Source organism: Rhipicephalus microplus, unplaced genomic scaffold, assembly GCF_043290135.1.
Source record: "Rhipicephalus microplus isolate Deutch F79 unplaced genomic scaffold, USDA_Rmic scaffold_15, whole genome shotgun sequence".
NCBI classification, from domain to species: domain Eukaryota; kingdom Metazoa; phylum Arthropoda; class Arachnida; order Ixodida; family Ixodidae; genus Rhipicephalus; species Rhipicephalus microplus.
In genome coordinates, this window is record NW_027464588.1 from 23,801,574 (window position 1) to 23,819,141 (window position 17,568).

General features: G+C 44.1%; 1 long non-coding RNA gene across 1 annotated transcript; it reads left to right on the top strand.

Annotated features, from left to right (window-relative positions):
* Window positions 1-2,700: 2,700 nt before the first annotated feature.
* On the top strand, window positions 2,701-12,110 carry LOC142784654 (uncharacterized). Its single transcript, XR_012888712.1, has 3 exons — window positions 2,701-2,783; window positions 9,974-10,033; window positions 11,952-12,110. It is a non-coding gene; the product is annotated as an uncharacterized LOC142784654 (long non-coding RNA).
* Window positions 12,111-17,568: the final 5,458 nt, after the last annotated feature.

Below are 17,568 nucleotides of genomic sequence, written 5' to 3' on the forward strand. Positions count from 1 at the left end.
AGCGCGCATGCGTCCAAGCAACGGAGCGTGGCGCACGCCTGCGAGTATATGGCACGCAGATCGGCGCCTGACGTGGAATTGCTGGCGTGACGCACAAAACAAACGCCGGCGCGCACGCGCACCAGGTCACATCGAAGTATATTGGCACCTACAGTGTTTCATGTAGTCTTGTTGTTACATGACACGCATCTCTTGATCAACATGTTTGCACTAGTCACATACCTTCGTCTTCCGTTCACGTGAAGTAATACTGAATTCGGTACATGTGAAGCTAGTGAAACGCACGCGAGTGCATCACGAGCGTAGCATTTGGTCATGTTGTTACATGACACGCAGCTCATGATTATCAAGTTTGCACATGTCATATACCTTCGTCATCCATTCACCATCTGTAATACGCAATTTGGTACATGTAAAGCTAGCGAAACGGCCGTGAGCGCACCTTGAGAGGGGTGTGTAGTCATGATTCATGACTTACATAACGTGCATGTCATGATTTCCACGTCGTGGTTTGTCACTTGTGTTCACCATGCAGTCATGTCATACTATACCAGTTTTCAACATACCATAAGAAGGAAACCACCGCAAAAGCAGCAAGGCCATGAAATGTAAATCATGACATTCATGACATATATATTCTTGTGACCAGTCAATTATACTCGTCATACAGTCATGGTATGCCATACTGAATTTGGTATTGATACCACTAACGAAACGGCCAGGAGAACTGAAAGTCATAGATAGATAGATAGATAGATAGATAGATAGATAGATAGAAAAATAATAGATAGATAGATAGATAGATAGATAGATACGCTTGATGTCACCGAAGTTCGCTGAGAAATGCTTTGCAATGAAAATGCATACACAGCGTAACCACGATGCAAATAAGCCGTCATATTGGTTAGTAGGCCTGGTCATTGGCGCCATTTGTAAATGGCCCTGAGAATTCTCACTTGCTTGTTAACAAATGCTTTTACTCCTCAGAATGCGAGTAATCTTTCAGTAAGGAAATCAAACAATCGCGTTTTTGGTCGATATGCCCTGCCATACACAGTAATGCGATGAATATCAGAAGATGGCTCAATGTAGGTGGACATGCCATTTAACTTGAGCGAGGTCTTCATGAAAAAAATAACAAAATAACATTCTTCATATGACTCGCAGTGGAAGAGCGTACATCAGTTTACTCTTTACGCTGCAGTTCAAGTGGTGGCTAGAGAAAAATTCTGACGTGCAGTTTGTTTTTTCTCATCTCTCCCTTTTAGTTTCGTTTTTTCCCCTGAACTATCCAACCTCATTGCGCATGCCTTCTTAACCATGCCTATAGGTGCTCGAATAATTCTGTAATGTATAAAGTAGCCGAATAGTTGAAAAGTTCTACGTATTTTTCACGTAAGCATCCAAGAATGCAACTCGACGCACTTTATTACTCAGTCAGAAAAACTTCTGCTCAGGTCTTTAGCGTGGCGTTCTATTGCTCCTGTATGAATGTAATTAGTCGGTTGGTTGGCCACGTGCTTGACGGAAAGATGAACCAATGACAAGGCTTCAACAATAAATCAGTGTTCTGGGAATAGGTGACTTGTGGTTAGTTGATTTTGATTGTGTTATTGTTTTGTGGATTGAAATGTACATTGCCCTGTGTACTTTACGCTTTAAACGCTGCAATGTTTCTTGAAAAGCTGCTGCAGCGTTTGAAACCCTTGGTAATTTCAAGATGTGGGAGATACACGACGGCCAAGCACTGCTGTATGTAACCAAGGAAGCGAATTCATTTGTATGGACAAGAAGCTACACTTGCCTCAATTCACTCGACATAATTTTTTACTTGAGAGAGTTCAGAACCCGTTATGCAGAAAGTCTGATGTCGGATTACGCTTCAGCCTCATCGATTGTGACTGAAAAGTTAGCATTGTCCGTGAACGAAAAATTAAATATATATAAACAAATATAAATGCTGCGCCCAGATTTTCTGCGTGGCAAAAAAGTGATCCCCCACAGAGCCCAACTACCACCTTTTTTTATTGTCTTCGTGGTATTTATTGAAATGTGTAATAGATTGCTCAGGGAAATGGCACGAATTGTATGTAACAGAAGTACGCTCAATCTACGTATATAAGCACTAAATCAATATTACAAGAAAGCAGTCCCCCGATAGCAAAGCAGAGCACTCAAGCGCGAACGTTGTTTAAGCTTTTTTTTATTGGAGAAAACATTTAGAGGTCGAGCCGTAAACCCAATTATGGTGGATTAGTCGTTCGACCAGTCTGGTCAAACGACTTATTCACCATAACATCCTTTATGAGAATAGCCATTAGAATAAATTGTGTTTTTGAAGAAATGGCCGGCTCGGCATGATAGCCTTGCATGCGTGACTGGGATAATTTTCTCTTCAGAATTAGCTGAAAGATATCCCAGAGCATAATACCATCTTGACAGCTAAAAAAATCAACGTCCTGTTGTTTACTTGTACATCGCATAGTCGAAAGAAAAACAAAGAAACAAGAAATAACCTCCTTCTTTATTATTGATTTATTCACAGGTGTGGCGGCATAACAATTCATTTTTCATTATGTTATTGTCAAGAAAAAATGCACGTGCAACAACCGTTAGCTACTGAAATTCAATTTTAGTTCTTTGACTCTTCATCTTTAAATGAAGCAATCGTGTTTATTTGGAAATCTCCCGGCTCCCTTTTAAAAGGGATGCCCCAAATCTGTATTTTCAGTAGCAGCGCAGCGCTCGTGTCATCGTAAAGCTTTCTAGAGAAGAGTTCAGTGGTAAGTCGAACACAATTCTCATGGTATCTCACTCTATTATTGAATGAGTATGTGCCACCCATATACTTGATCAACCATATGTTTCATTTGATCCACAAAGTAAAAGAGAACTTGTAAGATCACCAAGTAGAGTTTCAACAGTTGCAGACAAGATTTCTTAGCTCTCCTGTATTACTAACCAGGGCGAAAGAATATATCAAGTAGATTGATAGATGATGCTCGTATTCCTTTCACACGATCGGAAAATTGATATTTTTGTGTTCACAGAAAGTCAGTCAGTCAAAAACTTTAATAAATGGTCCTCAGGAGTTTAAGCCACCACGGTGTCCACGAGGGACATTCTAGCAGCCGCTACCGTAGGCAACGCCAGAGTCGAGACGAAAACGTGGTGGTGTTCCGCCAGTTCTTGGGCGCTCTGGACGCCTTTTGTTGGTTTCTGAGACTGGGGCTCCTGAGTGCCTCCTCCCAGTCGGACTCACTGGTGAGAGGCTCCGAGGTAACGCGGGACATTGCCAGAGCATGTGTTCGAGTGAACAGTACACTTCTGAGCAGTGTAAGCATTGTGAATCTATGTCTGAGTTGAAATGGCCGAGTCGGTCCCGAGATTGGTATGATCTCGTTCGTAGCAGGCGAAAAGCTACCTATTGCGCGTGTTCGATCTTTTCAAGCGGTAAAGGGTATTGGCTTCTATCGTTTTGTTAATAGGAGGTAAGTTAGTGAAGGGTGAGTAAAGGATCATTAAACTAAACGTCTGGGCCCAGCTCTTCAGTGGCTGATTGATCGTCGTGGCGGGTCAGTTCTCGCGCTCGATCATGAGCCATTTCGTTGAGGTTGAGTTTCTGTGGGTGGACCTTTTTGCCCATGTGGCCAGGAAACCAAGAGAGGTAGTGCTAGCCCATGCATTTGCGTGTTTGTAAAATGTGGGCTGCTTCCCGAGCGATGTTGCTGCTTTCATAAATCCGAATGGCGGCGCGAGAGTCTTTGAAGACATGGGTGTTTGATGGGTCGACCATCGCTAGGGCTATAGCAAACTGCTCGGCTATGGCGCTCGTTGCTAGCCTAACCGAGGTGGCTGAGCGTAGGGATCCGTCGCCACCTACTACCGCTAGTGAAGGAGTTATTGCATTGCGCAGCATCGACGAAGACGGTAGGGTTGCGATTCGCAGCGGTACGGTTGAGGATCGCGTCAGCACGCGTCAGGCGTCCGCCTTTGTTGTGTTGTGGTTGAACATTTCGCGAAAAGGGCTTTGTGGAGGGTTACTGCACATTCAAGGTAGGGATGTAGAGACATGACTACCTCGCTTAGAAGTTGACGGCCTACCTTGGAGTAGGAGAGATGAATCACTTGGGTCGTGGTCTTGGCCTTGATCACTTCGTCGATGTTGTTGTGCATGCCTAGTTGGTCGAAACGGAAAGTACTTGGGTTTTGAGGTACACCGAGGACTTGTTTAATGCTTTTCGCATGAGCGTGTTTAGCTTTATCTTTACCTCCTTCATCAAGTTGTGGGCAGAGGCGACGTAATTGATCTAGCTAATCAGGAACGTGTGGTATATGCGCAGAAGCTTGGCCTCTGCAAGGCTTCCCTTGCGACCCAAGACTCGCTGAATCAGTCAGAGCATGTTTTCCGTTTTTGCTGTGATGTGTGTTATTATTGGTGCATGACAGCCAGTGGCCTCGATTAGGAAGCCGAGATTGTATTCACAACAATTATTTTCGATGCTCGTTCAAGTGTCATATCTTGACACATATAGTTCAACATAAACATTCATACCAGTGAATACAAAGGCGCTTAATATTAAAAAAAAATATCTGGCAGAAGTTCTTGCATTTTCCCGGTGAGAAACCTTATGTGATTAGCTGATTTTCTTTAGCTGTACAGACTGTGTAAGTTAGGCTGAAAAAAAGTACAGCACATATTCCAACATTTTTAGAATAAATTCATAAATTATTATCTTACATCTTACTCCAAGTTTGTCCAAACGAAGGACCCTTTGAAGTTGGGCTATGATAACTTCTGCACTTGTAATATATGAAGTGAAATGACTCTTGCGAATGGTTAGTGAGCTACTGTCATATAGTAGATATGTATTTTTTTCTCGCTAATGGCATATGAACCTGCAGGAGTTTACCAGCTATATGAAACAGTGATGCAAGCCACGTTTGGACATGGAATGTTCATTCAGTACGCAAAGGCGAAGACTTAAGAAATACACCCTAAGAAATTAAAAAAATAACTTTTGAAACGCTCCTTAGATTTCACCTCCTCAATGTGCGTTCAATCAGTTATATGAAACACCGTTGCCAAGTTAAAACAATACAGATTCTTAGTGTAGGCACGTATTCTTTTCTTATAGCTGATTCTATTCTAAATATTCCTAAATATACGGCAATGTTGTTAAAATCATGCATTCACTATATTGATGGCGAAAATTTTTTGATGTTAGTTCTTTCTGTGCGAAATCAAAGGCAGCTCTTTAGGATTTAGTTTAATTAGTATATTACGCGAGAAGCACTCAGAAAATATAAAAGAACTAGTTTTTTTTTACGCATTGAAACAATAAGCGAAGCTCGTTAGAAATCAGTCGCAAACGAGAATGTGCGTTTAAAAACTGCTTGATAAATGTATTTTAATCAAATATTTTTGTTTCAATTGATGTTTTTTTTATAAGGCTGCCTTTTGCTTGTGCAGGAGTATCTTGGGGTGGGGGGGCTTGATTGGAAAGTCCCGAGCACGAAATTTCACTAGAAATGTGAAACTGCCTGATGTTTACGTACACGTCAACGTAATTAGACAGGTTACGCAGAAAGTCACTGCGGGTATTTTGAACATCCAACGGCCTGTCGACGCACTCTTCTGTCACACCGTATTGTCCTCGAAGCTTGAAAAGGCGGCTCCCTCTCAAGGGATTACTGAGAAGTGACCACGGTTTCCTTCTCTGCCTCCGCACCACAATCGGCCAGTCACACCGCAAAGCGAAGACAATGACACTCTGGGCTTGACAGTACATATTGCAGAGACTTCGGCAATCTGGGGACTATATATGGACCATCTGTTGCTTTATTGTCCGGCTGGTGACGCGAACGGAGAACTTATGCTCGCTGTGTATGGAGCTCTCGACCTGCTTTGGACCACATTTGAGCATCTTTTGTTCCCAAATAGTCGCCGCGGACAAATCAAACGCTCTCTTTTTCCAGTGCTGGACTCTGTTGAAAGCAGTGGACTGCGTGAGCGATTTTGAAGAATTCGCGCCACGCGATTTCGGTGGAGGATATGGGAGTGCCACTTATCTCCCCCTTTCTTTTGTTTTTTCTCGATCTTTTTTCTCACTTTGTTCTTCCCTTTGGCTCTCTCAACTCTAGCCTATTATGCCTCATCCCCTTTCCCCTGCGAACAACTGCTGAGGCATCGCACTTAGCTGCAGACAGTTGTGGTAATCACTTTTTTTTCAATTCTAATTCTGAACACCCCTCTCCCTACAAATATATATGAAAAGTATTCGGGGTAAGAGAAGTCTTTCATCTACAATATTTAGCCTTGGAAAATAATGCGGTGTCGGCGGATGGAAAAAGCTGTTCATTATGCTAAATGGTGGCACGTTGTGCCACCATTTAGCATTTAGCACTCCATGCCCCGCATATTTCAAGCTCGGCTTGGTTGTCCGCTGTGCAGAACGCTTCCTGGACTGCCTTGACTGCGAGTTCACGTTTTGCCTCCTTGCGAATACCACTGATTAAACTGTTAGATTAGATTGTTCTTTCACCTTGGAGTTGTGGGACTCGCTCACTGAATTCCGTGTCGAACGGGTCTGCCTCAGCGATTTGCGACGACAGCGCAGCTCTGGCCGACCGGCTCGCCCTCCGCCATCTCCTGACGCCGTGAAGCTCTCGCTCAGTGGTACCCCGTCCTCGGACTCCTTCGAACGTGTCCCCAATTTTCTCTGACTTATCTTTACTTCTCAATCTACCCTTTTTAATCCCTCCTTATACCCTTTCCTCGTGAGCCACTGTTGAGGTGTCGCGCTCTGATGCAGACAGTTATGGGGCTCACTTTTATCTTCTTTTCTTTCAATTAAGAATCACTTCTTCCTAGGCTTTTATACGCGGCAACTCAGTCCGCTAGTGCAAACGGTAAACTCGCGTCTATAAATGCATCTAAAAATGGCAGCATATCCGCGGGGTGAATGATGGAGAGTGGGGTGAAGCATCCGTCCGTCCATTCGTAGTTGCTTCCGCTGTCCATGAGTCCATCTGTGTGACCATCCGTGCGTCCATCCGCCCGTCCGTGCGTGCGTCTGTTCGTGCGTCCGCACGTTCATCTGTGCGTTCATCGCCGCGTTCGTCCATGCATCCTCCCCTGCGTCCGTTCCTGTGTCCATCCGTCCATGCAGCCGTCCATGCGTCCGTCCATGCACCTCTCTGTGTGTATGTTTATCCGTCTAGTCAACACTTTGAGTACCACCATCTCGCATTTTTTCATCATATATTCTACATATAGGAGTACCCCCACCCAGCGGACATTCCCAGAACTAAACGAGAGGTGGTACACGCACACTTTCTTACGGATTGCGCTTCTTGTCTACTTCCGACCTTTAACCACCTTGAGTTCATGGTATATATTAGTTCGCTGTATTCATGGCACTCCGGCCCAACGCTCGCTAAACCTTTTTAAAACCAAGGCGGTTACGCCCAACGGGAATAACCTAGCAGCCCTTTCTTGTCAGACAGTGCTCACTGTACATGCCAATGGCTGCTAATTGTAAATGAGAGACAGAAAAACTCGGCTTTTAATTAACGCGCATGCTGCGATTTTTTTATTGTTCAACAACGCACAGAAGAAATCTCCCACCGGCACCACCTTGCAAGTCAAAGCGTAAGACTGATTGCGTCCTACGTCTTCGACGGGGGACGAACGGGTGCCGCTTTAAGGAGCTTCACCCCTAAAAGACGGTAAACTCGCATCTAAAGGCGGGGTTGCCCACTTCTTCGTTTCATCTTCAAGTGCTCGGTTCATCTGTATTTCTTGGACTACTGACTGTCCGTTTTGCCGAAAGCCGGGCGTGGCGCATTTTCCGCTTGAATGCCTCACATCCGCGCTGGTCTTTGTTTCCCCCACAATGAGCCTGACGACGAGCGCTTTCTCCGTGTGACTCCGGGAAGCGCCTTGTGGACGCATGCTTCTTTTACAAATTCCGAGGTATGATAGGCTACGCACCTGATCTCGTTACTGGCTTTCACAATAAAAGTAGGATGTGCAACCGGTGGGGAGAGCGTCTGCGGTGGGTGCAGGACGTAATCTCCAGCAACGGACCAACCAGTGTGGGTGACAAGACGAAGCTACTGTCTCGTGCGTCACCTGCCGCCACGCCTGCGCCCATCAGGAGCGCGCAACGGTTCTTCCGCTCAACCCGCATGCCCGGCGCTGGGAGCTGCACCCATCGACAATGGCGACGGCGGAATGCCGGCTTGAGGAGCTCCACTCCTAAAAACTACCAGATTGTTGCGATAGGCATTAGTTTTTTGCATATTGACAAGCATGTTCGTTTCTTTCTATTATTACGTTACCATCTCATTTCACGGGAGCTGTCCTCTTGCGGCGAATGCGCCGGAATGATTCGAAACCGTCTACACCATCTGAGAACCATCAGATGAGATTATTCGCACAACGCGAACATTATAGGTTATTCCAGTGTTTATGCAGCCGCTAGCGACCACACTAGAATCTCCCATGGCAGATGCATAATGCCGACGCACTTCACTTTTGACAGACTATAGACAGCTGATGAACTGTTCGCCGGTATCAATGACAGCGTGTAATATTTTCTGTATAGCTTCCGCTTCCCGGCTGCAAGTTCGACCAAATAAATTATCAAAACTTGGAAATGCTGACCACAGTCTTGCTTAGTGTCATAGTATCATGCCCGATAATAATTTTTCAATAAAATACTCTCAATCAGGTGCTCATGCAGCTCCAGTAGGTGATGATATTTATAGTTATTGGTGCTTTGTTTTGCAACCGATTCAAGTGTAACCAATTCAAACTTACGCTTCATGTGTGTTTTGGTGAAAACCTTATCAACGCTTGGGAAATTTAAGAATTTTGTTGCATAGGGTAGAATGAACAAAAATTATCATCATTATGACGAACATGCTCTCACTTGCTTCGTCCTTTTAAAGTTCTACTTCGCTCGCACGACACGTGCGCAGGTTTGATCATCTCGGATTACAGAAACTACCACGAACTGCCCTGTTTTTGAGTAAAAGTGTCGTAAAGTCAGGTAAACTAAACTAAAAGACGGGTAATATTTAGCCATGCGAATAAAAACAGGCAGCATTGTGCAATAAATCATTTTATTTAAAGAGAACAGACTTTCACCGCCTCAATCCAAGCTAAGTAGGTTGCAGGCGGTCACGCTAAGGCCCCTGCAAACTTATTCATACAGAGATCTAGTGACCGTCAATAGCATATATCCGGACATTTACCCATATAGCTCTTCCGCAGCTTGATGGAAGGCGGCCATTTTGTCTCATATGTTCTGAAAGTGCGGCTCGTTGGTCCCTAAGTCCTCCAATAAAAAAAAATCTGACGTGCTCCTGTGGTGTCCCGCCCTTGAAGACCAAAGTCTGGCCGTAGAGCGTTCCCATGATCGCACAAGCAGGCTAGAAATAACGACCACGTCGTGGGATTAGCCTGGTGTGCGTTTTATCACGTTTTGTGGGCCTAATAAAAGTTCACTCACTCAGTCAATCTATGATTCACTCAGGTGACATGTTCTCGCCAGAAATTACCCAAGAGCTGGCCATGTGACTAAGATTGCAAGATCACGTAACACGTGGCCACGTGACATGTCTAGCTAAGTCTAGCCATGGCTAGCCCCCCTTAGTATTGCGAGAAAAAAATGCCACTTCCAAGAAAACACTCGTGTCTATGATTCCAGCCTTTTATTGGTAGTGCAAGCTGCGTACTTTTTTTATTTCTGACGTTTTACTAGTAATGCAAAATTGAGAAGAAAGTTCTCAGCTTCCTAAAAGCTTCACGTTCAAACCTAATGATTTGTTCATACTCGACGTAATGCAGATGAAGGAAAAATTTGAATGCTCAACAGCTAGATTATATCCCTCGTCTTGCCGTGCGTCACGTACTATAGAGGGCAGACTTTGTTACAATACCTTCTAATCTACGTCTTTGCAGAAGGAAACATGGACGGATTTCTTGGAAAGTGCGTTCTCATGGCGTATGCTACGGCAGTAGGTAAGATAAAACATTCCTATAAATGTTCCACGAATGCGATTTCTGTAGGCTTGGGAAATGTTATAAAAGCGTTGTATACTTCTATAAAGTTTCGATCATCAAGCGACACATATGAGATTAAGTCTGCCTTAGGCCAAAAACTACCAAGTCTTATGATGGACGCCAATCGGGGCAATCTCAGCGTACTACGCCAAGTTGCGTTAGCTCGTTTCTTTGTTGCCTATAGGTACACTAAAAACAAAATTTGAGTCACCAATATTTACAGCTAGATTGAAAGACCGGCTGTGGAGGTCGATACACACAGCGATCATTTGAACCTGGAAATATAGGAAAAAAAGTGTTTCAATGTACTCTTCAGAAAGTGTCGCAGCTTGTGGCCGTGCTGTGAGCTAGAGCCAACTTTGCTAGAGAAGATCGGTCTGGCATCCCTTGATTCACCTGAAAGGGGCGTTCTAGTAATACTAGCCCTCGCACGTGTCTCTCGCCCTGAAGCGATACTAGCAGTGTTTCCTGAACCACTACGAATGGCACCGGCCACAAGCGCCTAAATGGCGGTGCAGCCTTTAGACCCTGAGAAAGGAGAAGAGGGAGGTGACTACGAGATGTAGATGAAGGGAGGTCAGGACAGGAACACCTGCACGCGGATGCGCTGCGTAGAATATGTCATTGCAGCTCTCGCTAGCATGCAGCCAATGCGCCACGCTTACAATGCGCCAATATACAGCCAGCTGTTCAAATGTACTTAAATTGATATTTTATGTATTAGAGCTATCTGTCCTATAAGTGTAATGTTGCTGTTTTCATGACTTTTTGTAATGTTTGATCTTTAAATCGAAAAAAAACGTAAGAATTTTCGTTTATGAAAATCTTCAATCGGAAGAGCGAGATGCTATATCTTTCTGCATCATATCATTTTGACACTGATTTATAGTTTTTATTATCTTATCAGTTTACCACTACATTATTATCGCCAATATTTCAGGCAGTTTCTTGACATAACACTCTGTACAGGAATAGAACTAGCCGTGAGATGTGGCCGCCCGTTTCCTAGCTTTCCTAAAACTGCTGAGGTGTTATTATGTAAAAGTTTTTTGGATATACCTATTTATCGTTCGCTTATAGGTGCGTACTGTTGCACTTCAACAACTATAATTGCCCTTGCAACAAAACGAATGCTATAAAAAGGCTCAGTTACCCATAGAAGGAGGAGGAAGGAAGAGAAGAAATGAAAGGCAGGGAGGTCAACCAGACGCACGTCCGGTTTGCTACCCTGCACTGGGGGAAGGGGTGAGGGGATTAAAGCAGAAGAGAGAGAGAGAGAAGTGAAGGGCAACGTGTTAGAGTGCTTCAATGCGTCAGTATGTTTGAATCCGCTTTTGCGTCCAGCCTAGAAGCCTGAAACCTGGAGCTTTAAGGCTGAACATTGCATGAAGTGGTTATCTAGGAAGATGGGCCGTCTAAGTAGCAGGCACTTATAGGTTGTGGCGGGGTTGTATAAGGAAATCATGGAATGTCTTTTCTTTTAGCAAAGCATGAAATGCCCTGAATTATATAATGATGAAAGACTGCTGTTGCAGTAAATGCACTATCAAAATTTTATTAGGTCTTGTCTTTCGGACATGCTACTCGTTTTTTCCTTATCTGTAGAAACCATGCGTCACTAAACAAACAGCGAAGCAAAACACTGCCACGGACGCCTGACATTCCGTGCTCAATTGCACTCGTCTAGCGCGACAGATGTCAATGCCTAATCCGCTTAGTCCGACCATTTGTTGTTTATTTCTGAACTACATCCCACGGTGATACAGTTTGATGTATTAAAAACTTCAAGAAAAACTAACAGCAGTGGTTTCCATGCAAAGATGTGTATCCATTAGGTGGTACATATTTAATACATCTGGCCTTTTTACCATTTCAGTGGCCCTGACTATTTCTCCCAACGTAGCCGAAGCGATTCCTTCTTTCATTCTTGACGCTATTCTCAAAGCGGGAAGGACCGAAGAAAAGGAGAAGGAGTGAGAAATCAGGCTTGCCGCTGTGTACGTAGTCCCTTCGCTTAGGCCTAAAAAAAGGAAAATAGAAGGATGACAGCGTGGAACTGATAAATAAAAAAAATCGAAACGTCGTTGCCGCTTCTGATGTCCTTTACTACGCAACTTTTGGTTTCATCATTACTAAATTTAGGATTTGCACGTAAGCATAATAGATTAAAAATGTCTGAACAGTCAAGATACAAAACCTGCACGAAAGAGAAGAAACTCTCGATTCTTTAGGTATGAAACGCAGTTAGAAACCGCTTTGGGAGGCCATGGCGTAGGCGTAACAATTCTCTTTCTAAAAGAATTAAAGGCCGGAATTTGTATGCTGGAGCACTAGAGAAAAAACATGTGACTGAGTTTCAGAATAGGACGAATGCACATTCGATATATCATTACCACTGTATCTCTTCTCATGCCTATTCGGTTGTTGCTTAACCTACGCAACATGCCAGTGGCTCATACACCTTTCCCAGGTGAGTTGCCGTCATTTTCCGTCATTCGATGTGTTGCCGTCATTTACGAATCGCATTGTAAATTGCCTAAAGTTTCTACCTGTGGCATGTTCTCAGAATGTTAACATCATGAGATGTGCACTGAGTATTGCAAGGAGAAGACAAGAAACGCACATTTACTCATATTCAGTAAGAAGTGATTGTCATCAAACCACTTTTCGAAGGTTTTAAGATAAGACTGCAGGGGTCGTATAACGTCTGAATGGCGTCTGCCATTGCAGAGAAGCTGATATCGTCTGCATAAACACAAGTTCGTATATCCTGGCTACGTGGAATGGTGCTCAGTACACATTAAATGGAACCGGGAACGGCACTGAGCCTCACGGTACTCCCCTAATTTGTGTGTGAATAATAAATGAAAAGACGCCTTTAAAATATTGAAACAACCCGTTAGAAAGAGATTTGTTAATACGTGTTACTATGTATGCCAGAAAATTGAGGAAGTTCAATCAGTCAATCAGAATACCACGCACTACAGTATCGTATGATTTTGCGATATTCAATTTGACTAGAGTCGCATATATGTTGTACTGTAGTGCTAGCTGTATGCGACCTCCTAAATCAACATTAGCATTCCATATTGACCTTTTGGTCCTGAACCCAATTTTCCGGGACTTAGAATTGACCTTTACCAAAAATAAGTTTACAGATTCGAGCATAAATAACTGAATCGCTGAATTTCCCCAGAGTTGACGGCAGGGCAATCAGCCTTATGTTGTCTATATACCCTGCGACTTGTTTCTTCAGCAACGGAACATTTTCAGCTAGTTTTCATTGCGAACAAGAGCCATCATTCAACAGTGGTTCTACGACAGGTGACATTGTCGCTACTCAACGAAAAATACGGCCAGAGGACCCACATTTACACCGATGGATCGGTCTCGGCTGACAGCTCCACAGGTGCTGTTGTCATCCCGGCGTACCAGGTCACTATAAAGCTCAAACTGTCGCATAGGACAACATCCACTGCAGCGGAGCTTGCCGCCTTACGTGCTGCTATACTTTATATTGCGGAGGCCCGACCTCAAAAATGGGCTGTGTTCTGTGACTCCAAGGCATCCCTTCAGAGCTTGCAATCAGCTTTACGACAGCGGGAGCACCAACAACTAGTGAATGAAATAAGAGAAGTGATTCACGAAGTTTTATCGAAAGGACATGACTTGGTGTTCCAGTGGTTACCGGGACATTGTGGTATTGTCGGTAATGACCTTGCTGATAATGCTGCCCGATCCGCCCACGCGGACGCCCAGACAACCCCAATTCCATTGTCGAGAACCGACGCTGCAAGGGGCCTTCACTCGTTCGCTAACACCATGTCGGAAACTTGGCTGAGTGACCCCAGTGTCAGGAACCGCCGCCTACACAAATTGGACCCATCGAGAAAGCTTCAAGTTCCATCGGACCTCTCCCGCCAGGATGCAACTTTACTGTGCCGCCTGTGGTTAGGAGTAGCTTTTACAAAGGCGTACTCCTTTCGCATAGGAATGGCGGATAGCTGCCGATGTGAATCGTGCGACACTGACGAGACAATAGAACATCTACTGTGTTCATGTGAACGTTTTGCGAGCGAACGCAATTTGCTACGCGAAACGTTGGAGACACTAGACAGTAGACCTTTTTCCGAAGAGAAGATACTTGGCTCATGGCTCTACGCGTCGCTGGCCAGCAAAGCGACGCGGGCACTGCTAAGTTTTCTGAAGACGACCGGACTACGCGACCGCTTATAAGCGTGCAATGGACAAGGTCCCACCAACATACACGTTGCCCTTCACTTCTCTCTCTCTTCTCCTTTAATCCCCTCACCCCTTCCCCCAGTGCAGGGTAGCAAACCGGACGTGCGTCTGGTTGACCTCCCTGCCTTTCATTTCTTCCCTTCCTCCTCCTCCTCCTCCTCCTCCTTCATTGCGTAGCGGTGTCCATGAGTTCTTCAATGGGTACTTAACAATATATAAATGAAGATTATGCACTTGTTCAGATAAAGCTTCTATCATAGAATTTGTTATTGCATCTGGCGCAGGGGCTGTCGTTGCTAAACGTCGGTCAGTTTGAGCGACCTCAGGTAAATAAACTTCCGTAAGTTCATGCGAAGATACCTGCGTGTAGCAAATAGCCGAGAGACTTATACTGAAGCGACATTCCAAAGCTCTGGCTATCTCTATCAGTGAGGCGTTCATTTCTTGCGGCGTGAAGATGAAGTATTTCAAGGTTAAACGAGTTGGCGGTACTTTTCTTGACAGCAGATATGCAAACAAATTAACTTTATTAACTGATCTGGAAATGTAATCGAAATGGAGACTGCGATATTCTTCTTTCACATGGTGACAGTGCACTTAAGGCAAAAAACAGACAGTCTTTCCAATTTGTTGGGCATTGATTATAGAGAAGCTTCTTATGAACGACTTTCCGTCTTCAGTAATCGCGTGTTCATCCATCATTCCACCAACGACAGGAGGGCTGTTTACTCGATGGGTAGCAAACTCAGGATTGTTTTGCCATTCCTCTGGTATGAAGCCAGTCTAACATGTAATTTTCTGACCACTGTTGTTTTGAAGTTTCGCGATGGCAGACCATAGACAGGTTAGAAATTTCTAATGGTTGACTTATACTCGCATTTGCTGTTCTAAGTTGTTATTACACAGGCGACGTCAAAAACGACCAGACTGTGGTCGCTGTTAGTTGCAGAGTGAACCATGAACCATGACATATTCGCATTATTGCAAAAGATCTAATGTAACACTGAGCTAGCCTGACCCCTGGAACAACTGTACACGCCCCGGTAGTCGTACGCGAGGAAAATTTGACAGTGGTCCACTCCAACAGCTGTATGCCACACATGTCTGTCTTTCTTTCCCAAAAGAAATCTTGGGAAATAAAGTCAGCTGTTAAAAGCGTTTCTTCCTAACAGACTGGCAAAGCGTTGTAAGGTGACTCGTACTTTGAACAACAGTAGGGAAATAACAATTTATTACTAAAAAGGAGTGGTACGAAGAAGGTTTAACAAAACATGCAAGAGTGGAAATTCTCGCCCACGAAAGAAGACGTAGCCGCTGTAAGATGGTGGTTGTGCCAACCATCTTACTAGGGGCATAATGAGCTGTTGGCGTTTGGCGATTGAGAAGGTGCGTTTTCCTCGCACGCCCAGCGGGTTTAACGTGGCAACCTTTTTTGGTCAGATAGTGCTCAAATTGCGTCATTCTGTTAATAATATTTGTTAGTAAGCCTCGAATTCAAGACAAATTTTATTGGACAATTAGACACCAATACTCGCCCCTAATCTAACGCTATAATTTTACTATCAGGGTTCGAAATTCTGAAAGCTGTTTTTAGCCTGTGACGTAATTTGCTTATTACTTTCCTCATTAAATCACCTCCAGGTGTATGACGATTGAATCGACCAAAAACAGATCCTGTAAAATAAAATTTTTATCAGGTGTAAGTCAAGCTTCTCATATATATATATATATATATATATATATATATATATATATATATATATATATAGTGAAGGTATGGGATATGGCACAACGGGAGCGTTGTCAACAAGAATAAATATATTTATAAATATATAGAAATATATTTATAAATATATTTGAAAATAAATATATTTATTCTTGTTGGCAATGCTCCTGTTGCACGAAGACTAACTGGCCCATTGAATTATTACTCCCGCAATATATATATATATATATATATATATATATATATATATATATATAAAGATGCACGGAAGGGCAGGGAAACTAACCAGACGCTCATCCGGTTTGCTACCCTGCACTGGGGAAGTGATGAAGGGGAGAAAAGAGGTTGCAGAGTTTGTAAGAAAGGTTCACGCAATCACGAGCACACTCGAGGGAGCACACACAGTCTACAAAGGTGGTCGCTCAGGTTTGTTGTCTTCAAGTAAGGTAGGAGTGTTTAAGTCACTTTCTGCACACTTGAGGAGGACACGCAAGGTCCCAGAATCTTCTGCACAGAGAATGGTATAGAGTCCAGTTGGTTCAAAACCATCCGGAGCAGGCATCACTGCGTGTCGTCGCAAGTGCAGCTGCACAGGACGTGTTCGATGGTCTCTTCAGTTCCGCAGGAGTACCATGTAGATGTGCCTGCGATACCGATGCGAAAGAAGTACACCTTTGTGAATGCAGCACCCAACCAAAGGCGGCATAGCAGTGTTGCATCGGAGCGGGAAAGTTGTGATGGTAGCCGTATCTTAAGCGAGGGATCCAGTTCTTATAAGTGACAACTTTGGAACCTGGTAGACAACCAGAACGTGCGTGTAAGATCTCGAGCCAGCAAGTAAGGTGGTCTTGCTGCATGAGTGTTTGATACAGGAATCGGGACCACATGCGTTCCTTCATGGGCTGAGTGGGCTGCATCATCGGTTAAATGATTTACAGTACTACCGATATGTCCATATAGCCATCAATATATAATGTCATGTCCTTCAGCTAGAGCTTTATGGTAGCAATGTCATATTTCATTTACCAATTGTTCATGATTCCTCTTACACACGGCGAACTGCAAACTCTGAAGTGCTGCCTTCGAATCACAGAATATGACCCATTTTCCTAGACGCTCTTGAACGAGATATTGTAAAGCGGCTCTTATAGCTGCAAGCTCTCATGCCGTAGACGTAGTCGTATGTGCAACTTAAATTTGATTGTCGTTGCCGCAGCCGGAATCACAGCAGCACCTGATGAGCTGCTGGACGAGACCGACCCATCACTGTATATCTGCGTTCGGCCCAAGTACAACTCATATATTATTAGCAGTGTTGCTTGCATCAATGCTAATCTGGAGTGATTGCTTTTGTGTTTGACACCCGAATTTTCTAGACATACCTGCGGCTGGTCGAGGCACCACAAGGGACCTGCGATTCTCATAGCTGGCGTATATCCTGATGGAATGCTGTTTAGGTGCTTGTCTATGACGTCTGAAAGCGTAGCACGTGGTCTTTTGGAGGGCCACGTGGTGGTCGGGGACA